General features: G+C 27.4%; 1 protein-coding gene across 1 annotated transcript in view; it reads right to left on the bottom strand.

The window, feature by feature from the left end:
- The window catches only part of LOC111631087 (LARGE xylosyl- and glucuronyltransferase 1-like), a 124120-nt gene that overhangs the window by 61934 nt on the left and 35900 nt on the right, over positions 1 to 26286 (bottom strand). Inside the window, exons 2-3 of the mRNA XM_023375278.1 lie at positions 16721 to 16774; positions 11360 to 11515 (exon numbers count right to left, since the gene is read on the bottom strand). The gene's annotated coding sequence lies outside the window, so the exon portion shown is untranslated. The remainder of the gene's footprint in view (positions 1 to 11359; positions 11516 to 16720; positions 16775 to 26286) is intronic.

Genomic DNA, 26286 nt, shown 5'->3' with positions numbered 1-26286 from the left:
AATTAAAAAAAAAGGCAAAGTTAAAAATGCAGAATAATTTTTGCAATCATAAATGAATTAAAAATGTAAAATTTGCAAGTTTTATCCGATCAAAATATTATCAAAGATAGCGTTTCAGAAGAATCATGACAAAACATATGACTACGTAGTATCTAATAATAAAGTGATTTAATGAAAATTTTAAAATGCCACAATTGGATTGTGACTTCTTGCACATGATGGAGAACTATGCAGAGGACAACCTGTCACTACAAATCTGGCATAACAATTTACTTCCACATCAGTGTCAATATTTTTTGAAACATCCAGTATATACTATATACATAGCTATTTTGAGAATAGCATTAAATGATAGCAATTATTTAATGAATTCTAAATTCGTTCAAAGACAATACTAAAATTAATAATTAATCATTAAATTTTTAATATGTGATTCTTTGATATAAAAGTTCTTTATAATTAAATGATCATAACTCCTTACAAAAACAATGTTAAGAAATCGTAACAGCAATGAGAAATCAGAATTTTAAAAATACTTGATTTTAATTAATTAATTTAATTAAAATTACTGTATTTAATAAAATAAATAAATTAAAGCATTGCTTTGTGCCACCTTGCTTATGTGGCCCTGAAATTCTGTAAAACTGCACAAATTTTAATATAAATCAAGCTCCGTATTGGTGGCCATTTCAATTAAATGACCATTTCACTTAAGTACCTAAGATAGTGTTCTAAAGTAACATTTATCTCCATTTTTGTGCTCAACAGAATGAGGAAACCCAAATTACTAAACTCAACATTTTGTTTAAAGTACTTGAAATGAAATTGAACTAAATTGCTATAGGATGCTTTCAATTACTAAAGACCAAAGTGCTGTTGCTTATCAAGAGAATTACTCTGCTTAATAAAATGGCTGTCAATATTTGATAGTTACAAGCATTAACATCAAACATTTTGATGTTGCTAATACAGTATTGTAAAAATGAGAATAAAGTAAGTTAAATATTAATGATATTAATTCCATACCTATATTACTTCTTAGTTTAAGCTATTGATAAACTAGCAGGTTTTTACCTTTGATTCAAATTAAACAACATAAAGAAGTCTTACTTTCATTCAATTAGTAAGTTAATTCATTACAAAATATATCACTATAATGTATCTTTATCAGATATATATATCTGATAAAGATACATTATAGTGATATATTTTGTAATAGGTCATGGTCATAGGTCATGGTCTGCCAATAAAATAAACTCTGGAGTTTAAGTTGCATTCCTATCAGACAAATCGTAGAGACTGAAGACGACCTTGACCCAATATACTCCAAAGCCCAAATCCGAGATTTACAGAGACGAGATCCAAAATGGAATCCTATAATTCAGCAACTAGAAGATGAAACCGCACAAGATCCAAATCTTAAGAACCAATTCTTCCTAGATGAGGAAGGAGCTCTTTATCATTTACAACCTAGCAATCAAGGAGACTTCCTAGAACAATTAGTTATTCCATCCGTATTGATTCCATATATACTACATACTTATCATGATACTCCTGTCGGAGGACATTTGGGAGCACGAAGAATGCAACAAAAACTCCAGACTTTATTTTATTGGCAGACCATGAACAAAGACATAAAAACTCATTGCCAAGAATGTCAACGATGTGCTATACACAAGCGAAAGGACAAACGAACAGAAGCTGAACTACAGTTATTCTCTCCCCTCACACATTTATTTGAACGGACGGCTATGGACATTATCGGTCCTTTGCCTATTACAACCAACGGAAATAAATACATCCTAGTTTTTGTGGACCATTTCAGCCGATATGCAGAAGCGATACCTTTACCCGATATTCATAGCAAAACTATCGCCAAAGCCTTCGTTACCAACATTGTTTTACGCCATTCAACTCCTGTACAACTTCTTACAGATCGAGCCCCAAATTTAATCTCCAAGATGTTCAAGGAAGTATGCGAATTGCTTCATATTAAGCGACTTCTTACAACCGCTTATCACCCTGCATGCAATGGGATAGTTGAAAGATTCAATAAGACCCTTGTTGATATTATCTCACACTATGTAGCCAAAGACCAAAAGGACTGGGATGAATGGATTCCCTACGCCTTATTTGCATATAACACTACCGTCCACGCTTCTACGAATGACAGTCCATTCTTTCTGTTGTATGGACGAGATCCAATTTACCCCTTTGACCTTATCACCCGTCCGACCAGAACTAAATACGATGTAGAAGATAACTTCGCATCGGAACTCCACCTTCGAATGGCCAGTGCCCATCAATTAGCACAAGAATATGCCGAAGCAGCAGCCAGAGAACGTCAAAAAATACATCGCCGAACTCATAAAATTCCTACATATCAGGTAGGCGATCGAGTCTTCCTTAATGAAGTTGTCCTACCTCAAGGGTTAAAAAGGAAATTAGCACCCCGATGGTCCGGCCCATTTCGTATCATATCCAAATTAAGTCCTGTCACGTTCCTTATTGAAAATATTCAAACGAAGAAACAACTCCAAGTTCATGCTAATAGATTGAAACATTGCACCGCTAGACAAGAATTCGAAAGGTCAGAAAGTTTAGACCGATCTCCTACACCAACATCTACACAACCTAAGGTATTATCCCGCCAACCTTCCCTAAGTGCAGACCCATGGGACGAATTTATCCTCACCGAAATTCAACCACAACCAGAAACGGACTTAGAATCAGAGGAAGACGATTCCGAAAGTGAAGAAAGAATAATAGAATCTACCCCTAGAGAAGAACCAAGAGAACCTACTTCCTCTCATTCTTATGCATTACGCAGCCGGGGACCAGTGGAAGAACGTCCCTGGATTCTCCCGACCCCTAGACGAAGTCGAATTCCCAAACGAAAGGCTAGTCCGCCAAAGGAAGGAAATAGCGGTCAATCAAAAGTAACAAGACAGAGTTAATTAAGACAACAGACAAAATTTACAAGAGAGAGAGAGAGTAGATTATAAATCCATTAAACCTCTGTATAACGCGAAAAAAAATCATATTGTCGGAAATAATTAATTCGAATGATAACCATATCATAAAAATAATCATATCAATGTCGGAAATAATTCATGTTAGTATTATGCACTCAGAGAGAGAGAGACTTTTAAATATTATGTGTTCACAAAACGGGTCTTTATCATTGTCAAATCAAATTTCATCGAAAATCACAAGAACCTCCAGGAAACACCCTACATCCTCTACCTTCCATTGAAACTTTCAGCTCCTTAAAATCGATCTTGCTCACTCAGAACAAGCCAGATTTTGGAAAGGCCGGGGTGATGTGAGGGACGAACAGACCCACAATAAAGTGTTATTTTAAATTTTAAGTATTGGAAACTTTAATTCGGTTAAATTCGAACGTTTTATCGAGTTAGGCTAAAGGCCATAAAAATTATTTCCCACGGAGTTTGTTCCTTGTTGAGGCGGATCAAGTTAGTCAGGGATGTGTCACCAGGAACTTTTGATGGAGAAGACATATTGGACGTGCGACCGTTAAAGGCCATCACCTGACCTCATGGAAAAAACCCAAGAGGAATGAAAAAGAGAAAAGAAAAAAGGACCCCGAGGTCAGTCGTCATCCGAAGTCCTTCTACAAAAGTCGTCATCCGAAGTCCCTCTACAAAAGTCGTCATCCAAAGTCCGCCCAACAAAGTCGTCCTCCAGGATTAAAATCGTGACCCCGGATTAAAACTGTAACCCAGGATAAAACCCGTGCACCAAAATCCTGAAGTAACACTGTGACAGAAGTAACACCGTGTCTCCTTAAGAATCTCACCCCACTTCCGTGCTTCCACGCCTCCGAGTTCCAGTTAACGGACAAGAACTAGTGGAAAGACCATTTCAGAGGAGTCAATAGTGTCATCCTACTACAGATCTGCGACCTAGGAAAAAGAAAGGTATTTATCAACCCGCGACTCGGTTGTAAACTCTCTCTCTCGAACGGAATAGTATAATTAAGTCCGATAATATGCCCGATATCTCTGTATTTTCTTTGTTTATTATTAAAATTGTTAGTTGTTAGAAAATATGGAGTCCGAGTAAGTCACTTCCTCGTCTCTCTCCTCACCTCTACTCCGAATCCAATCGCTCACCCGCTACCGCTCGTGAATCTTTAGACTTAACGTCGCGATTTCTGAGTCCCCTAGAGACTCGGTGGTGTCATCCTGACAGGGCGCCAAAGAGGTGCCGACCCTATGGTCACATATAAATAGCTTACTTTTTTTCTTGGTATTTTAATACCACATGAACTTGTAAATTGAATGTTGCTTTACTGAATGTTACCAGCAAGAGTGAAGGCTGCTAACTGACTTTGCATATTTAGTAAAATTGGCAATGATGATGTCATTTCCATGATATCATCAATGTTGACCATGAGATATTCTTGTTTACTTAGCAGCTGAGAAACAAGAAGCACCCATAGTTTTGGAACAGTTTGCTAAGTTCCCTTTGACAGATGACATTCAAAAAATAAATAAATAAATAAATCTTCATTTCTTACACTCAACAAATTAAATTTATCTCTAGAATTTAATAANATGTTTTTTAAAAATATAACTATATAAATTAGTGATGATTGGTCAAAATCACTGCTACATCAGTTGCAGCACTCAACAAAAACAAAAAAATATATTGATGAGCACAATGTAAAATCCAGTAAAATTACTAACAATTTTTTTGACTCTTGGACAATTTTATTCTGAATTCTGTTGAAATATAATATTTAAATAAAATATTTACTGTCATTTCATAAACAAATTGATTCCATTAAAGTTAGATTAAGTTTGTGGTTGCATGATTCCATTGCAGCATTAAATCTGTCTATGGTACTAAACAATTCCATTTAGTATTATACTGTATGTATTTAAATGAACCCTACTGCAAACAACTTGCATTTATTGTACATGTTAATACATTACCTTGTACAACAGTTCAAATTACTGTATACTGCAAAGGATTATTATGTGAATTTTTCTATTTTGGTTTATTTTTATAATCTGTATTAAATTTTTAGCTAGATTAAACTTTTTAAATTCCAATTTGTAGAATTAAATCACTTTAAATGTTTCTGTTCATTTTATTTGATGTCCAAATAGAATTATCAGGAATAATTCATGTTGTGCTCTGCATTTTCTATGTCTTAATTTATCTATGTGATCTTTTTGTCTCAGCTAAAAATAAATGCTACGTTTGATTTTGAATTTCTTTCATTTTGCAATTTTAAGTACATTAAACTGACATTATAATGACACTGATGTTCAGTTTTACTGATTATTTTATTTGTTTTTTTTATCAAGTCTATTTTATCTTATTTTCTCATGTGTATTTTATTTTTTAGGTTATTATTTTTTATTATTGTTGTATATGGAGGACAGTCATCCATTGCATTTTCTCAGCATTACTCTGTATTTTTGTAAATAAAATAAATACTAATATTGTAATACTTTTTGTATTTTGTACAAATATCAATCATAAAAAGCTCATTTTTTACTTCAGTCATATTTACATTATTGAAAGATTAAATGATTTTATTACATATACTATAAACATATCAACGTTTTTATTAAAATAAAATTATAACTGATACAATTTATGTGAAGTGTTAATCAGTGATAAATTAGGCAAAAAAAAAAGTTTATTGTTATGTATTGCAATATAAAATATAATGAATGTATATCATATAGCAGATAATTTATAAAAATGGTTTGCATAAAGGTTGAATCAAACGTGAATTTAAAAATCAACATTGTGAACTCAATTTGAAAGAAAATTAGAATTTGTAAAACACTACTTTGGATATTCATCCTAATTTTTTATCAATGGAGTTAACCTGATTAGCAATTGACTGTTTTAGTGTACTCACAGACATAAATCATCAATACAGTTGACCCCCCCTATAACACTGTTGATTATTCCGTTTTATATGAATTCCATGTTGTACGAGTCACTTAGATTTTACAAATATGTGAGCCATTCACAGCCTGGCACACGTATTTGTAAAATCTAAGTAACTCATACAACATGGAATTCATATAAAACGGAATAATCAACAGTGTTATAGGGGGGGTCAACTGTATTGATGATTTATGTCTGTGAGTACACTAAAACAGTCAATTGCTAATCAGGTTAACTCCATTGATAAAAAATTAGGATGAATATCCAAAGTAGTGTTTTACAAATTCTAATTTTCTTTCAAATTGAGTTCACAATGTTGATTTTTAAATTCACGTTTGATTCAACCTTTATGCAAACCATTTTTATAAATTATCTGCTATATGATATACATTCATTATATTTTATATTGCAATACATAACAATAAACTTTTTTTTTTGCCTAATTTATCACTGATTAACACTTCACATAAATTGTATCAGTTATAATTTTATTTTAATAAAAACGTTGATATGTTTATAGTATATGTAATAAAATCATTTAATCTTTCAATAATGTAAATATGACTGAAGTAAAAAATGAGCTTTTTATGATTGATATTTGTACAAAATACAAAAAGTATTACAATATTAGTATTTATTTTATTTACAAAAATACAGAGTAATGCTGAGAAAATGCAATGGATGACTGTCCTCCATATACAACAATAATAAAAAATAATAACCTAAAAAATAAAATACACATGAGAAAATAAGATAAAATAGACTTGATAAAAAAAACAAATAAAATAATCAGTAAAACTGAACATCAGTGTCATTATAATGTCAGTTTAATGTACTTAAAATTGCAAAATGAAAGAAATTCAAAATCAAACGTAGCATTTATTTTTAGCTGAGACAAAAAGATCACATAGATAAATTAAGACATAGAAAATGCAGAGCACAACATGAATTATTCCTGATAATTCTATTTGGACATCAAATAAAATGAACAGAAACATTTAAAGTGATTTAATTCTACAAATTGGAATTTAAAAAGTTTAATCTAGCTAAAAATTTAATACAGATTATAAAAATAAACCAAAATAGAAAAATTCACATAATAATCCTTTGCAGTATACAGTAATTTGAACTGTTGTACAAGGTAATGTATTAACATGTACAATAAATGCAAGTTGTTTGCAGTAGGGTTCATTTAAATACATACAGTATAATACTAAATGGAATTGTTTAGTACCATAGACAGATTTAATGCTGCAATGGAATCATGCAACCACAAACTTAATCTAACTTTAATGGAATCAATTTGTTTATGAAATGACAGTAAATATTTTATTTAAATATTATATTTCAACAGAATTCAGAATAAAATTGTCCAAGAGTCAAAAAAATTGTTAGTAATTTTACTGGATTTTACATTGTGCTCATCAATATATTTTTTTGTTTTTGTTGAGTGCTGCAACTGATGTAGCAGTGATTTTGACCAATCATCACTAATTTATATAGTTATATTTTTAAAAAACATAGTCAGATTTTATATAAAATTATGGAACAAATATATAAATATGTATACAATTTTACTAATTATGGAGATAAATTTAATTTGTTGAGTGTAAGAAATGAAGATTTATTTATTTATTTATTTTTTGAATGTCATCTGTCAAAGGGAACTTAGCAAACTGTTCCAAAACTATGGGTGCTTCTTGTTTCTCAGCTGCTAAGTAAACAAGAATATCTCATGGTCAACATTGATGATATCATGGAAATGACATCATCATTGCCAATTTTACTAAATATGCAAAGTCAGTTAGCAGCCTTCACTCTTGCTGGTAACATTCAGTAAAGCAACATTCAATTTACAAGTTCATGTGGTATTAAAATACCAAGAAAAAAAGTAAGCTATTTATATGTGACCATAGAGTCGGCACCTCTTTGGCGCCCTGTCAGGATGACACCACCGAGTCTCTAGGGGACTCAGAAATCGCGACGTTAAGTCTAAAGATTCACGAGCGGTAGCGGGTGAGCGATTGGATTCGGAGTAGAGGTGAGGAGAGAGACGAGGAAGTGACTTACTCGGACTCCATATTTTCTAACAACTAACAATTTTAATAATAAACAAAGAAAATACAGAGATATCGGGCATATTATCGGACTTAATTATACTATTCCGTTCGAGAGAGAGAGTTTACAACCGAGTCGCGGGTTGATAAATACCTTTCTTTTTCCTAGGTCGCAGATCTGTAGTATGANTTAGGACTTCAATTAATAAAAAATACTCAACAACTGCAATTAATAATTTTAAACGGAAGAATAAAAAATGACTATCCATCTGAATTTACTTGTGTTGCTAATATTGGAAGTTCAGTAATAGACCTTATGTTATGTTCTGATTTGCTGTCTGATATATGTGTAAAAATTCAAGTTTTAAATTGCGATCTATCTGATCATTTTCCAGTCCTGACTGTCTTTGAAATGGCAAATATCCAACTAAATAATAATAAATTTCAACCGTATCAAACAATAAAATATGATTACCTGAATTTTCAATTACAAATTAGTGAAAAAATCAAAAATTTACCTAAATTTATACCAAGAAAAGGAATAGAAATATATTATCAATTGGAAAATCTAATAACAAAATTCATTAATATAAAAAAGATTAATAATAAAAAAACCAATAAGTTTAAGAAGCCTTGGTATGACTTTACCTGCTATATTTCTAAAATAAAGAAAAATAAAGCCTTAAAACAACTTAGGAAAATGTCAAATGAAGCAAACCTTATAAACTATAAGAAACTTAAGACAATATATCTTAATATGTTAAAATCTAAGAAAATAAAATATTTTAAAAATCTTGAACATCGANTATATTTCTAAAATAAAGAAAAATAAAGCCTTAAAACAACTTAGGAAAATGTCAAATGAAGCAAACCTTATAAACTATAAGAAACTTAAGACAATATATCTTAATATGTTAAAATCTAAGAAAATAAAATATTTTAAAAATCTTGAACATCGATTAATATTAAATAAAGATAATACTCTGTTTTGGTCAACTGTACGAGAACTGCGTAGACAGAATACTGAAAATCAATCGCAAATTGACTTTTTAACCTGGTCACTTTATTATAAAAGAATAACCGCTATAAGTAATATAACCATTATAGAGACGTTGAATCTGGAAAATAAAATTTTAGATCCGATAATTACCTACGACGAATTAGAAACATCAATAAACAAAATGAAAACAAAATCTGCACCAGGTATGGATCTAATTACAGCCAAATTCTTAAAATTATTACCGCCATCAGGAAAACAGATATTGCTTGAATTAATTAATTCATTCTACAATACAGCAAACTTTCCGGAAAATTGGAATATAGTAAAACTGATAATGATATATAAAAAAGGAGACAGAAAAGATCCAGGAAATTACAGACCTATTGCATTACTACCAACTTTACGAAAATGTTTTACTTCTATTCTGGCACTACGATTCCAACGATGGACTGAAGAACTTAATTTAAACTCAAAATTTCAATTCGCATTTATAAAAACAAAAGGAACAGAAATGGCATTATTCTTCTTAATATCAATAATACAAATTTACTTACAAAAAAAACACAGGAAAATATATTCTGCTTTCATAGATATATCAAAAGCCTTTGATACAGTACATGTTCCAACTTTGATCAATAAATTGAAAATGTGTGGCTCAGGAAAAAAATTTTCAGATTCAATTGCGAAATTATTTTCAAATTACAGAATCAACATTAGTTACGGTAATCAGATATTCCCAGAATTAATTATAAACCGAGGATTATTACAAGGAGAACCGCTATCGCCATATTTGTTTAATTTTTACTTGAATGATATCGATAAATTATTTTTACTGGACACTGAAGGTGTTCAAATTTCTGGAAGAATTTACCACTATATATTATATGCAGATGATCTTGTATTAATAGCACCAACAAAAATAGCTTTGCAGCATAAACTAAGTATAATAAACAACTATCTGAATTCCCTGTTTTTAACGATCAATATCTCAAAAACTAAAATAATAATATTTAGAAATAATGTTAAACTTCCAAAACAAGAAAGGTCATACTATTTAAATAATCAACCTCTCACCTTGGTAAATGAAATAAAATATTTAGGAATAACATTTAATTGGAATTGTAATTTTCAACCGCATCTGAAAAATTTAACTAAAAAAATAAATACTTTGACAATACTATTTATTTATGCGCAACTTTAAAAATGATGAATATAAAACTACAAATGAAGCTATTCAACCTTTTAATTATCCCTTCAATATATTATGCAAGCCCTGTTTGGGCAATAGACTTATTATATGATTTAGAAAAATTCCATGTTATTTACTTACGAAAATTATATAAAATAGAAAGGTCAGTTCCTGGTTATGCAATTCCTGCCGAAACTAACAGATTCCAACTATTTCCGTTTTATTTAAAAAGACTAATTAAATTTTATTATAGATTAAAACAATCTAATGATGATAATATAAGATTCTTACATCAAATAATGCTAAATCAAAATTTTAACTTTGATAACAATAAGAATCTATGGCAATATAAATTCAATAAATTATTACAAACTTTTGGTGTATCAAACAGATTATTTGATAGTTCAGACAAATTGGCAAAATGGATACTCTCTAATGATCGAATCAGCGTTTTCTCAATCAATAATAATGGATCAAAACTTATTATATCAGTCTACATATCATCCATGGTACATCAATATTTTAAACATCCCGTCTATTTCAAACATCATTATTGCTAATATCAATATGAATATAAAAAGATTATTAATACAGTTAAGACTTAATAAATATTCATTGTTTATTAATAATACTTATTTTGATTTTACGAATGACAAATGCTATTGGTGTAAATCTAATGATTATTCTTTGAACCATATACTAAGAGACTGTGAAGGATTAAAGAAATATCAACAGAGATATGAAATTAATGAAATATTATATACGAACCATAATCAAGACTTTAGAATTAAGTTAAACAATCTCACGTTTAATCAAATGTATAAAATTAATGGTTTTTTTAATCTAATCGCCAGAGAACTAAAAAATATGTAGTAAATTGATAAAATCTAATTTTTTTTCTTTTTTTTTTTTACTAATTATGTTATATAAAATAAAAATATTAAAACAGAAAAATATTGAAAAATTTAGCACTAAATGATTATTGTAATGTTGTTGTTAATTTTGAATGTTTATGTATATCAAATGATGAAAAAAAAATAACAAATGTATAATATTAATATCATTGAAAAAATACCCCCTGTAACAAGGCTTAGCCTTAATGCAAATAAATAATTTTTCAAATTCAAATTATTTTAGGATAAAAATACTCATTTGAGATAATACTAAGAAACATACCTGAATATGCAAGTGAAATCCCATGTAAAAGCCATTTTAACAACAATTAATATTAAAATTCTCAATATGTAGACAGTCTGATGTATGACTATATTTCATCCCAATCTATAATGTTGATATTTAAATACAGGATGACACATGCCATTCCATCTACATCTGTGATGATGCAATAAATAAAAAAAAAAAAAGATTGAGATTATTTAAATTAATGAAATTTATTATTGAAAGAACATAAATCATAAGAATTCAAAAAATGCATAAAATAATTAAAATAATAATAGTAAAAAGGCTATATGCTAAAAAAATTATTTTAAAACTAAATATTAACAAATATTTTGAGTTAATTGAAGACCCAGACTGTCCAAAAACTAATTTTTTTTCCAACAAAAAATAAATAAATAAATTTGGACAGTGTGTCTTCAATTAACTCAAAAAATATCATCCAAAAAATTCCAATATTAATATGCTGTTAAGTTAATTAATATTATGAGATATGATGAGACAAAATTGTTTATTAGACTACAATAATAATGCAGCTATGTAATTTTTAAATGCAAAACTGAGATGACAAGAAAGGATGTTTCACAAAAATATGTAGACAAATGCATTGTGTTTTAGTGATAAAATTAAAACAGAGCACAAGCTGAAAGTACCAGGAGGTTATAACAAATGTTAAAAACAGCATATGTCATATGTTTCAATTGAAATCAATATTACTTTCTGGCTACTTAGTTGTTGATCAAGCATTATTGTTTGTAGTTGAAGTGATGGTTATAATTTGAGTAAATATTCATAAGACCTTTTTAACTTATCTTCAGATAAGTAATCTACTCCTGAAGATATGACCAAATGTCACAGAATATTCTCTATAAAATTAAAAAATTTTTAAACATATTCTAGTCAATTAACCAAAAGAAAAAAATGATCAATCATATCACAATTATTAACATTTTGAAATATTAAACCTAAGAAAAAATTAACAATGACAATAAAAAGCAACATTTAATTGGAAGCTTGCTTCCAAATTAAATGTTGCTTTTACTCATATTATATTCATAGGGATACTAATATAACAATGACATAAAAAATTTAAAACAAAATTCTGGTAAATACAATAAAAAGGAATGTTATCTGAGGAAATTTGGAAGTATGTTAATGATTTCCAACTAAATAACAGAGGCTAAAATTCTAAATGCACTGTTCTGTATACTTTCAAACTTTTTTACAGAATATAATAGATTGGGGAAATGGTCTAATTCCAGTGATGTCCAAACTACAGTGCCTGAGCCAAATATTAATATGGGCCAGATTAATACATCACCCTGCCTGGGCCACATATTAATCTGGCCCATATTAATATTTAGCTGGGCCCCATTATTCTAACCTGTACACAGTACACAGAAAATGAGAATTATGTGCTAGGTTACGATAATTTAAAAAAAAAAAAAAATGTTTTTATTCAGAAGAAAAAACGTCATTATAGAAATAATAGAAAAATTTATTGAAGAAATTAAATGTATAAAAACAATTAATTCATATTATATCATTTTAATCAATTATGAAAAGAGTACAGAAAAATTAAAAATTTATTAATAATGATGATTGTGATTATGCACCAGATGTAAATAAGCAACTAGTTTGGCTAATCAAAAGACATCCTATTAAACAGTTATATTGTCTTTAATTAATAGTAAAAGTTACAAAATTCTTAAAAAGGTTTTGCAAAAGGGTTTCATCACATTTTATTTTCAAAACAAATATTTTAAAAAATAATAAAAATGTTCATAAATTGATGAAAAAGTTCCGTAAACAATAAAATGCATACCTCACAACAGATCTTTCCCTTTCTGATAAAAGTCGACTCTAGAAAAGATAAAAACTCCAATTCCAGAAGTAGCCTACAAGAAAGGTCTGTAGGTGTGTTATGATTCAGTGTTTGTGGAACTTTTTCATCAATTTTTGAACATTTTTATTGTTATTTAAAATATATATAATTTTCTTATCTTTGGTGAGGAATGACTTCAAACGTTTGATTGCATTGATAAAATTCTATTTTCTATATTCAAGCTTAATGTTTCATGGCAGCATTTTTTATAAAAATTTTTACATTCCAGATGTATTCATTTCTTTTTGTAATCTTTTTAAAATTAAAACTAAGCTTAACACATACATAAAAAACAATGCATAACAGAAGGAATCTCTCATATTTAAAAGTTATAGAAATAATGAATATAAAAAAGGAAAAAGAAAAGAAGTTTTCCTTTGTTCTTTTTTGTATTCATAGGAAAGTTAATATTTGATAAACATAAAAGAAAAGGGAGAATATAAATAAATGTCCAAAACTACAATATATGTATGAGAGTAATGTTTAGTCATGTTTTAATATCAGTCCCGCACTTGGAAATGAGACACATTGTTATATTCCATATAACAATGTGTCTCATTTTATTTGTGAGTTTGTGAGTCAGTCTTATTATATTCCATATATTAAGACTGACAACTTATAACAAAAATGTTTGAAGAACCTTGCATTTAATGCTAGAAAATAAATTCAATAAATTCAAACAATCTGCCAAATTATCAGGTATAATATGGCTAATTTCATAATTAGATATAAAATAATTGATTCCTTGGTTTAATGCAAACATAGACTCTCTTCTCATTTCTATTTAATTTTCTTTCCTTGATCTTCAGAAGATCAATAGGCTCTTCATAAGCCAATAAAGTAATTTGACTAGAGGTAGGCAGTTAGGCCACCTATCCCTAGTCAAATTACTTTATATTAGGTTTGTGGATTATCATCATCAACAAATTCTACCCTAGATCAATAAAATTACTATTGCAAAATCAAATGGTATTCCTTTCTTTTCTTTTATCAGTTATAAAATTCTTCAGATAGCAAAAAAATGGGAATTATATAAGATTTTTAAAACTGAAGAAAAAGACAAATCAAGTCATATTAACAATTATAAACTCAACCATCCATGATAGGAAATACATTGTTTAAAATGAATATTTCTTGGATCAAATACCTCCTTTCAAAATAACAATCTTTCAATAAATCACATGTATTAAATTCTATGACAATGATATTTTGTAAATCTAAAACAGGTCAGACAACTTCATTTATGGGTCTATATAAACCCAAAACTTGAAAATCATAACTGATTGAGTTCTGATATCTTTTTTTACAAAAAAAATTATTCTGAGAACTAATGTGGTAAATTTCAATTTTAAATTTTTTAGTATCAGTCCAACAATGACAATTTATAAAAGAATATCTCAAGATGGTCAAATTTTTACATTAATATAATTAAATTTAAAGCAATTTGTTAAAAATGAATAACATTTTGCAACAACTATTTTCAATGAACTCGCTTAAGACTGCTCATTAGATGAGAGAATAAAATAATATGCAAGGAATAGAACATTTAAAAAGCAAACAATTGAACAACATAACAATATATATAAAAATGTAAATCAAATTTTTACATATTAAAGTTAATGAACATAAGAACAAATGAGAATGAAAAATAATATAGCAAACAAATTACTTAAAACATTAAAGAAATAAAAGAGCACATCACAAAAATTAATCAAAATAAATAAATTGGAATGAATAATAAAATTTCTTTCCAATTATTATTTGTAAATTATTTGTAAAAACGTTTGTTTTACAAATAATTTACAAGTACCGGACAATAAAGGTTGAGTAAGTATGATTTTTATAAGAATACCGGTATTCGGATTAGAAGATTTTTAATAAAATTTCTACACAATTATGAGAAATAACAACATGTGGACAATTTAAGACATTCTCATATTCAAATGCATGCTGAATTTTAAAAGATTTAAAAAAAAAACATTTGATAATAATTAGAAGTGAATGTAGCTTAAAAAGAATTACTACTCTAAAGAAGCCAAGGTTGAATACAAGCAACCTCAAAAATTTCTTGGTATGGTCTGACCTGGATATGTTTAGCCCTGAACCAAGATGGATCTGGAATAATGGTTCTCTTAGTGCATATAGGCAGATAGTGAAAAATGAGAAACCATAGCCTAATATTTTATAGCTAAACAGCTGGAATTTATAAGCTGTTTTTATAACTAAAATTTGATTATATTATTGAATAATTTAGCATTAAAAATATGCAATACTGTTTCTTGTAATAAATCTTTAATGAGCAGAATTAATTTAATGAATAATTTAAAACTGGAAAAAACAATAAAAACTGTAACTCCTGTTAGATGGATTACCAGTTATGCTATCCAAAACTTCATTCCCATCTTTGCCTTCATACATATATATAATTTGGAATCATCATACAATTGAACTATATAAGTAACTTTTTTCATGTATCAGATGATGATTTCTAACAAATTTTTCTCATAATTATGATTTTATTTGCCAACTACCACTTGAACTTTTTATTAATAACATGCATATGTATGCTCACTTATAGCAAGGATTTTTCTGTTCTTAGTTATTTTATTAGTCTTGTGTTTCATACAAGCTTATGTTATTGATCTTAAAATTTATGTCACTATTGTTTTTAGGATTATTCTGAATTTAAATGTATTAATTTTAACTGTCTAAATGTTATTATCNTTTGATTATATTATTGAATAATTTAGCATTAAAAATATGCAATACTGTTTCTTGTAATAAATCTTTAATGAGCAGAATTAATTTAATGAATAATTTAAAACTGGAAAAAACAATAAAAACTGTAACTCCTGTTAGATGGATTACCAGTTATGCTATCCAAAACTTCATTCCCATCTTTGCCTTCATACATATATATAATTTGGAATCATCATACAATTGAACTATATAAGTAACTTTTTTCATGTATCAGATGATGATTTCTAACAAATTTTTCTCATAATTATGATTTTATTTGCCAACTACCACTTGAACTTTTTATTAATAACATGCATATGTATGCTCACTTATAGCAAGGATTTTTCTGTTCTTAGTTATTTTATTAGTCTTGTGTTTCATACAAGCTTATGTTATTGATCTTAAAATTTATGTCACTATTGTTTTTAGGATTATTCTGAATTTAAATGTATTAATTTTAACTGTCTAAATGTTATTATCTAAAGTTTATTTTCAAACTACATGTATATGATTGTTATGTATTGCAATATAAAATATAATGAATGTATATCATATAGCAGATAATTTATAAAAATGGTTCGACCTCGTGTAAAATATTTTAAAAAATAATAAAAATGTTCATAAATTGATGAAAAAGTTCCGTAAACAATAAAATGCATACCTCACAACAGATCTTTCCCTTTCTGATAANGCTGTATTATTCATTGAATATTTAATGATATATTCATTATTCTTACCTTGATAATATTCAATATATTACTAGGACTGCTTCATATGCAAAAACAAAATATCTGGAAAAAAAATCAAAATATTTATTTTAGAAATTATACTAGTGAAAATAATAAAAAATTTATGAAAACTAATTATAAAGTTTGTTTATGTTAAAAAAATTAGATCCATAGTTAAAATAAATATTCAAACTAATTAAAAAAGCTAATTATAAAAATGATACAAATGAAGCTTGCAATTTAAAAATAATTTAACAATTCCTTTTTCAACAGCCAATAATTATAAATAGAAATTCTGTAATATGTAAATAATAAATTTAACTAATTAAATTTCATAATATTCTGTGAAAATGTAAAGGTCTCAATGCAATAAAAATTTGGCATTACTTCTTTAAGCTGAATATATATATACCAAAAATAATACTCCTTAGTCAAAATGAAAAATAAAAGTTATTTATACAAAAGATTTGGGCATTTCCTGTTAAGATAGGCAACATGTATGATCAAATATTTGCTGAATGACATGTAACTAAAGAACATTTATGATGGCTATTGCTTACATACACAAGAAACTGATCCATTAGTGAAATACAACATTGTTTCTATCACCAAAAATAATTAATACTTGTATTCAAAAGCATTAATAAATCTTTTATTTCTTATAAAATTATTCATTAATATCAGAAAATTTTGAAATAAATTATTGTCAGCTTTATCAATTTAAACCTAATTAAGATAGTTATATTACTTTTGCCAGGCACTGATGCTTGTGTAGAGTTAAGATGGATATTGAATTTAAAAATCCTGAATTAATCAAATTATACTGGAAATTTTCATTTGATAGTATTCTAGACAAATTGATTGTAATATGATAATTAAACTTTTTAAGAATTTGAAGGATTAAAATCTAATGATAATTATAGAATAATTTATTATAACTCATACTGCAGATAGCAAACATTTTGTTAATGTAGTTGATTCAACTGTTATTATACCAGATAAATTTAATCAAATTAAATAAACTATTTTTATCTCATATAAAAACCATTATTTGAATTAGCGTACTAATTACTATGAAAATGACAAAAGTAAAAATAAATGTCAGATTCGTGACATAAAACAATGTAATAATCTCTGAAATTTGAGATTTCATATTTTTGTAGTTTATTAAATAATTTTATAGTAAACATTAACAAATTTAAATGGCATAACTAGAAATAAATTAAAATGAACATCAAAACTATATTGATGAAAATTACTTAATTCTCAAGTGTTTAACATTACAATACCAATTACTGTCCATAATGTACTACATTAGTATCATATTATATTCAGTTACCCAGTACATATATACATTTTGATTTTTGATAAACTTCATTGATAATTCACAATGTCACAATCATAAATGTTGGACCATAAAACTGGTCAAACTATATTTTTATTACAGATATATACCAAAATTTATTTCTCCAGTTTCCTTAAAACAATAAATATGTACAATTCTTGCTTTTTGGAGACCCTTTGAGAATGAGCTGCAAAACTCAAAAGATATTATGATTTAAGTGAAATTTTTAGTCTTAATCTCCAAAACTGCAGACTACTGAATATGTTTAAAATATATACCTTATTTTACCACATGTAAGATGCACTGCTATTTTAGTTGGTAATATTTAGGAAAGGCAAAATTACGACTTACTTAAGCCTGTAACCAATGCAAAATAGTAAAATCGTAAATTTTATGATTTTGCATCGGTTACAGGCTTAAGTAAGTCGTAATTTTGTTTATACAACCCGGTGTGCTTGTAGTAGTTATTTATTTAGGAAAGGGTATTTAATGTATTTAAGCTAGCTTGGGCCTTTGGTACTCAGCCTCAAAATTTTTTATCATATTCTGATTTAAAAAGTAATAGTAGTAGTAGTATTACAGTCAACCTCCCTATAATGCGTTAGATATGTTCCACTTTAGAATTTCGCATACCTTAAATCCTTAAATACATGAGCCAATCACAGCCCGACACATGTGCAGTTTATGGATTATGGTTGTTTGAAAGGTTTTCTTCCATAAAATTAATTGATTCTAGACTAATTTGACTCAACATTTCCAAAACACGTATAATTTTTGGGGAATAATTTGTATAAACTATGCTGTAAACAAAAAATTGTAGGATTACTTACCAAGTGTGCACCGTTCAACGTTGCCATTGCTTAAGCTTGTTTTCGTCGCGGAGCAGCGCACCAAACAGCAGGTGTGTTTTCTGATAAGTTATTTTTCTGCGAAAAATTCGTTGAACTTTGGAGACATCATTAATAGAAATAATTTTTATGGCCGTTGAATAAGAAATGTCTTTTTCACAAGAAATGTATAAAATTACAGTACTGTATTAGACTTACAGTACCTAATTTATATACTGTACAGACGATAGTAAACTCAACTTACCCGCCTAAACTCTCCATAGCATGTAAGTAGTTCAGCTGCTCGTCCACTGTTGGTCCAGATTCGACCAATCCTGTCGTGTCATGAATCGGCGATGACGTTTTACTGCATTTTACAAGTCTTTTTTAGCGTCTTATATGAATATGGTCGCAATTTTTTCACCACGATATACGAATCTGCATTATATGAACCCGCGTTATAGAGGGTCTACTGTACTTTTTAAACCAGAATACAGCAAAAAAGATTTTGGGACCAAGTGCCAAAGGCATGGAATAGTTTAAAAACAATGTAACAAATGTAATTATTATTATTATTATTATTATTATTATGTTTTTTTAAAAACCATGAAATGTTGACACTAGACCCTAGACCAGTGTCCAGTGTCAACACTTCATTGTGTCTCAAAAAATATAACATAAAGGAGGGCATGGTTTCAACACAGAGAAAATTATATTCAATTAACTAACATTTTTATATTGATACAAAAGTTAGGCTATGTAGAAGTTAACTGTAGCCTATTGAAGATTGTTTGGAAAATTCATAAGCCTATGGATTGCAACTTTACATATAAGATGAAAGGCAGCATTTTTGAGCCTTTTCTTTAGAAAAAAGTTGCATCTTATAGGCTATAAAAAATGGTACTTTGAAAAGAATAATTTGCTGAACAAAAAGTACACTGACTTATTAATAATTTTGAATTAATTCAGTTCAAGTTTCTCCTGAATGACTATGCAAACTCATTTAATCAAAATTTCATTAAAAGTTTATCATCTTTTATATCTTTGACTTAGAAAATGATTTGTTCTTCAAAAAATAACTTTTTGAAGGACAAATAATTTTCTCAAGTAAAGTCATTACTCATTCAGAAGTGACCTATTCAAATATTAAAGAGCCAGTAATAAGTTTAGTTTGTGCAATTTTCAGTCATGATTTATTATCAAGCTGAAAGTTGTAAAATAATGTTGTAAGCATATAAATTACAGAAGTGAATTCTGAAACATCTTGCTGCATTAATAATAGTCAGAAATAATTTAAATTATTCAGTTTATATAGAAATAAATTCTTTACATAACAAATTTAAATTAATTATACTGTCTTAAAGTTCCTGATAGTAATGAAAAGATTATTAGTATTTAAATGTATTTTTAATTTATGTATTTATTTAAATCTTGATTTAACAGCAACTTTAAACAATTTAATGAAAACTTAACTGTTATCTGCATGTATTGAAAAATAATATAAATGCAAGAAATTTTAGAAAATTTAAGAAAATAGATAATATTGCATCTTGATGTAGCTACAATCAAGTAATAAGTTATGCTGTTATTAACGTAATAACTAATCTGTATCTTATTCTCCTTAAACACAATAGTATAAGAATTAGATCAACTGTTTGTACCATACTTATTTCTTTTTAAATAATGTATTTGAAAATATTTCAAATATATTACTGACAATAAAAATTGTTGAAATTCATAAGCTATCAATATATTATAGAATAATTATTATCATAAATATTTCACTTGTAATTCATAGCATGAACACACTTTACTTGATTAATATCTAAGAATGATAAGTAATTTTAAGATTTATATTATTTTTGATATCTTTCTAATATAAAACAAAATTTTACAAAAAAAAAATTTAAACCATCTTTCAATAAATTGATGAAAATACAAAAAAAATTCTTCAAATTCAGATTTCATTACATTTATGCTGCAAATAAAGCATTGTTTTGTATTTATTGAGAATATTATCAGAACAAAATTACATAAAGCAGGTTATACACCTATTGATTATTGAAAGCAATGATTTTATTTTTTTGAACATAATATAAATCTTTTGTTTTTCATTTAAATCTTATTATTATATAAACTCTTATATAAATAATAATAACATAACATTTCTGTCTTTGTTTTCAGCTATTTTAAAATAAATTGTTTTTTCATGTTGTGTTTAATAGCCTGACAAGTATAAGTTATATTGGTGTCATGCTAGTATAAATTATTAGATTGTATGTGTCATACCAGCTTAGAAAATATAAATATGCATTATCCTTAAGTAATTTAACAATTCGAAGAATTTAATACTTACATAAACAAGTTTCCATCAAATTAACAATTTTAATATTAAATAATTTTCTAATTAATTAATTAATTAATTTGAGAAATGAAAGTTTTAAAGAGAAATCAAATCTGTAAGCTTTACAATTTAAATATCTCATCAGTTACAAATCAAATGTATACTAAAATGGTATATGATAGATAAGTGTAGCAATTTAAAAATATGAAATATAGTAATAAAGATTATACTTTATCACACCAACAAGTTTTCCAGATATTTTGATAATTATTTAATCAAAAAATTGGCAATAGTTTGTAATTCATTCTTTGTATCAATTATTTTAAAGCCATTTAATTAATTATTAGTCAAAAACTGGTAAAAGTTTGACAATTTTTTATTTAATGCTGGAAAAAAACAAACATTAAATCAGAAAATGTTCAGTTATTGAAGTCATTCAACTCTTCAGTTAAAAAAAAAAAAAATATTTACAAATTCAAAATGTATGTTCCACCATTGATAATGATAATGGAAAATACATTTTGATTATTATATGATTATTGGTAAATTATGAGACGCTGCAGTTAGAATATTAAATCAAAAATAGTGATAAAACCTTACAAGATATTTTATTACTAAATGCCAAATATGCCATTGTTTTTGATTGTTTTACATTTTTACAATCAGTCTCTTTTGCAAGAATAAAACTGTATCATTAAAGACTTCCTGCAGTTCCTCGCTCAATCTAAATGAAATTCTAAGGATATTGAATCTAATTACATACATATCCTAATCCTATGTGATGGCAAATAATATATTTAGAACAAAGTATTTCCATTGGAGTCCAATGTCTGGCCCATTTTTTGCAAGTTAGTAATTTGACAGGTTTAAAATATTGTTTTTCCTAGAAACTAATTAATACGCTTATAATGTTATATTAAAAATATTTGACTGTTCCATATTAACTAATTTTTAATCAACTTCAACAGTAATAATTTTTTGCCACCATCTGTTTAGAGCCAGATCCAAGAACAACAGTACATTTCTACCTATTGCATTAATACTATACAATGAGGTAGAAGTAAAATAACAAGAATCATAACTAAGACTTTCAATGCCAAAGATGCATATGTGGCATCCAATATTTACCAAATTACAAGCCTGAAGATGACACATACATTCAACATCTTACTATGTACTGTACATTCTTATGATATTTTACTTGATTATTAAAGTCATTGCTTTGATTGCAATATCTTTGCCTGTCATGTCAATTGTGCTTTATTGACAAGAAGTTTTTAATCTTATGATTTTTTTAGTTATTACTGCATTTATTTTCGTAATGATTAAGAATAAAAATTTATAATCTTGTTTTTATAAATTACATGATTTATTGCTAATAAATAAATAAATAATTAACTCTTTCAGACAATGATCTTTAATTAATATCTTTTATATACTTTATGCAATAATCATGACTGTGCAATTGGTAAGTAAATTAACTATTTTTGAATCAGTTTAAGTGAATCTGATAATTTTTATGTTTTTTTGAACTAAAACAATGATATTTTTTTAATCTTATAAGTCTTGAAAAATACTAAATTTACAAAAAACCAGTTCAAATGAACTAGTTCAAACACACAGTAGTCCTTGATTGCTATTTGCTTGAACTAGGGCTTATGTAAACTAGCATTTTTGAATTCTTATATATCTGTACATAGATATATAACAAATCCCAGATTCTTCTTTCCTCTATGTTACAAATAATTCATTTATTCATGTATCTTTAAACTGGCTGCATTCTAAAAAATTATTATAATCAGGTTTTGTGCAAAATTTAAAGAAACATATGAAGGATTTAACCAATTTTCACAATATGCTTAAGTGATGACTCACTTAACATTTTAAAGAAAAGTAAATAATATTCACTTAACTTGTGCTCTTATCTTACATTCAATATATAAAAAGCAAGGCCAGTGTACAAAAGAAAAGCACACATAAGCAATCTGTTAATTTATTATCTAATAAAAACAACAAAGTTCATTGATACAAATAACCTCCAGGATCTACAAAATTCTGTAACTAACAAAGATTTAACTCTTAACTCAGATTATAATTAGTATTTGTAAAGAAATTTAGCTTCAGAATGAAAACACAGATATATATTTCATACATATGATTTTACAAGTTAATATCTTTGCACTTCTAGATAATTTTATAATAAAATGTAACCTATATATTTTTTTTTATAAGAAGTCAGAAATAATAATTATGTTGACTTTACAGAGATGTTCAATAATATCTTGAAAAGGTTATCTTAATATTACAACATTCAGATGCTTTCCTCTATTTAGTAGTAGTGTGGCTGTATGAATTATTATATGCTTTTGTAATTTATATGCTTTTGTTTATTTTGACTTCTGACATTTTTTTCCTGTTCTTTGTTCATTCCAACTTCTATAACTTTCTAATCTTTTTAATTCTTTTTTCTTGGAGGTGAGGGTCACTTCCTGGAGTCTCCAATAAAGTAAGCATGAAGTTACCTGATAGCATATGAAGCAAAGGAAGATCACTTTTAGCTGGTGCTCAAGGAGAGAAGATCACAAAAAGGAGAGAGACTTTAGAGTGTCTGGTGCCTGAGAGACTAGTGAGACTAGAACTTCAAAATTCCCCAGCTGAAGTTAGTATGTTGAAGTCAGCATGTCAGCTTAACAAATCCAAACATGCAACAGGCTACTGGGATCAAATGTACAAAAGAAAATCCCAAGAACTGAAGAAAAGGAAGACAGAAGTGAATATTCTGTATAGTTGAAGGTCAGACTATTTACAAAAATATCAAATTTTCAAATATTCTGTGTTTAAGAAGTTGCCACGTGGACCTCATGGTAACTGAATGATATTTACACTACCAGATATTCTTTCCTATCCTATCTGCCATTTTTGTTACTTTTTGCTCCCTACTTTTTATTTCCTTCTAGTTATAAATTAGTATTAAGAATTAATGTTAAGGAAAATTTGTTTAATTATTATTGTCAGGTTCTTTTTGTTCTAGTCTCAATAATTTTTAATTTTGCTACCAACCACCAGATTTCAGGTGACTAAATCAAACCCCTTCAGCTGGAATTTCTTTGTACCTGTACTTTATTATCATGCAAATTAAATTCCTTTTATTTTAGATCTTCTACTTTGTGTGTGTTCTTTTTTCTGAATGTTTGCCTTTGTCATAAAATGAAACCCTTTCTTAATTATTACAGTAGTTATTTAATGGAAAAAATTAATTTTAACTGAGATATAGTGCTGTTTTAGTTTGCCTAATAGTTACATTAGGCAAACTATGCATTTGACGACAGCCCAGGAAATGGGAAAAGAAGGCTAATACTGTTCTATGAAAATCAATTGAATCTTTTTATAAAATGGTAAATAAAATTCTGTTATACTTTACATTTTAATTACATTTAGATTAAAATTTTCTCAGCTTGTCATCTAGCCCAGTAGGGAAACCAGAATTAATATTTCTGTGATTTTACATTCCTGAAAATTATCCATGTTCTAATCTCTTCATACAGTCAGATTTTTGTAAAACAATTTACAAAAATGACTTGGAAAAATGATTTCAAGATAAACTTTTGCAATTTGTAGAGTCTGTTTTGAAGAGAAAAAGTAACTTCTAGCCCAGTCAAATTGTACAAGCTCATCTTTTTCTTTCTTTAATAGTTGAAAAAACAATATCAGTTATATGCATATATGGGAGCATCAAAGACTGAATTAGAATCCATGTTTCTAAGATAAATGTGCAGCAAGATGAACAAATTTATCTTATGCTCATTTCATGTATCTAGTAGAGAAAGGTCATTTTCAGCAAATTTATCTTATGCCCATTTCATATAGCTAGTAGAGCAAGGTCATTTTCAGCTTTAAAAAGAGTGAAAAACTACAAGTGTTGCACAAAACAAAATGTTACCAAAACAGTTCTTTTGATGAAACTACAACAGAATTTGTTAATATAGAAACTCAAAAACACATTTTCTGATTTGCTTAGATCAAGGATCGCCAAAATTTTTTGCCCCTTGCAAGTTTTTGAAACCTCACATTGACCCTCCAAAAAGTTTGCATTACAAGCAAAACAATGTACTTATTATTTTAATACAGTTCTTTTAATTTTGCATTTTTTTTTCATTTATTGTATATTTGTTAATAATAATTTTTGTAACTGACAATCAGTGAGACGGATAACCTTGATCCTTAGCTTAAGCTTGATAATCGACCCCCAATAATGTTATATCCACCCCTGGGGTCGATATCGACCACTTTGATGACCCCTGGGTTCGATGATGTTGTTTGGTAAATGTATATTTTGCAAATGTAAGAAAAAATTAATAAACTATACTTGATAGGCAAGGCAAATTGCTTCATTTAAAATTTAGTATGGATAGTTATTAGATATACAGGGGATGGGCCCAAATTGTCCTTTGTATATAGGGCTCAAGACATTTAAAACATCTCTGCTGAGATAAAACAATAAAAATACACAAAAAGTATTAATCAAATTTATATATTTAAATAACCAAATACAAGAAACACATAGTAGTAACAAACTTAAAAGCTTGTTACTATAATTTTATTAACTGAAATGAAATGTTATATTTGAGAAATTTGTAAATAAAATTTCAAATATTTTCTTCTATTTATGCATTAGATTGTTTTTCCTTTCTATTTATAATTTGATGATGCTACTTATGATGTTTAATTAATAACTGAAAATGTTTATTTTTATATTCAATTTTTATAAAGAAATATTGAATGCTCAAGATATTTACTATATCCATTTTATCCTTTATGTACAAGTGCTAAAATTTTTCATATAAAAAGAACTAATGTTAGATCAAAATGGATTCTGAAGAAAAAGACATAATAAAAAGAGTCTCTTTTAACTTAAAAAAGTCCTATATTTCTTTTATACAACAAGAATAAGAAGGAAAATTTAATAATTCTTAGTGAGTATATACTTTTAAACTTTAAATTTGAATATATATCTAATATATTATTATTTAACACTGAAAGGAAAAAATATGTATATATA

This window comes from Centruroides sculpturatus, unplaced genomic scaffold (assembly GCF_000671375.1).
Source record: "Centruroides sculpturatus isolate CEXI.00-Female unplaced genomic scaffold, Cexi_2.0 scaffold671, whole genome shotgun sequence".
Lineage (NCBI taxonomy): Eukaryota > Metazoa > Arthropoda > Arachnida > Scorpiones > Buthidae > Centruroides > Centruroides sculpturatus.
Note: the sequence above shows the minus strand (reverse complement) of the source record. Positions and strands in the feature narration are given on the sequence as shown.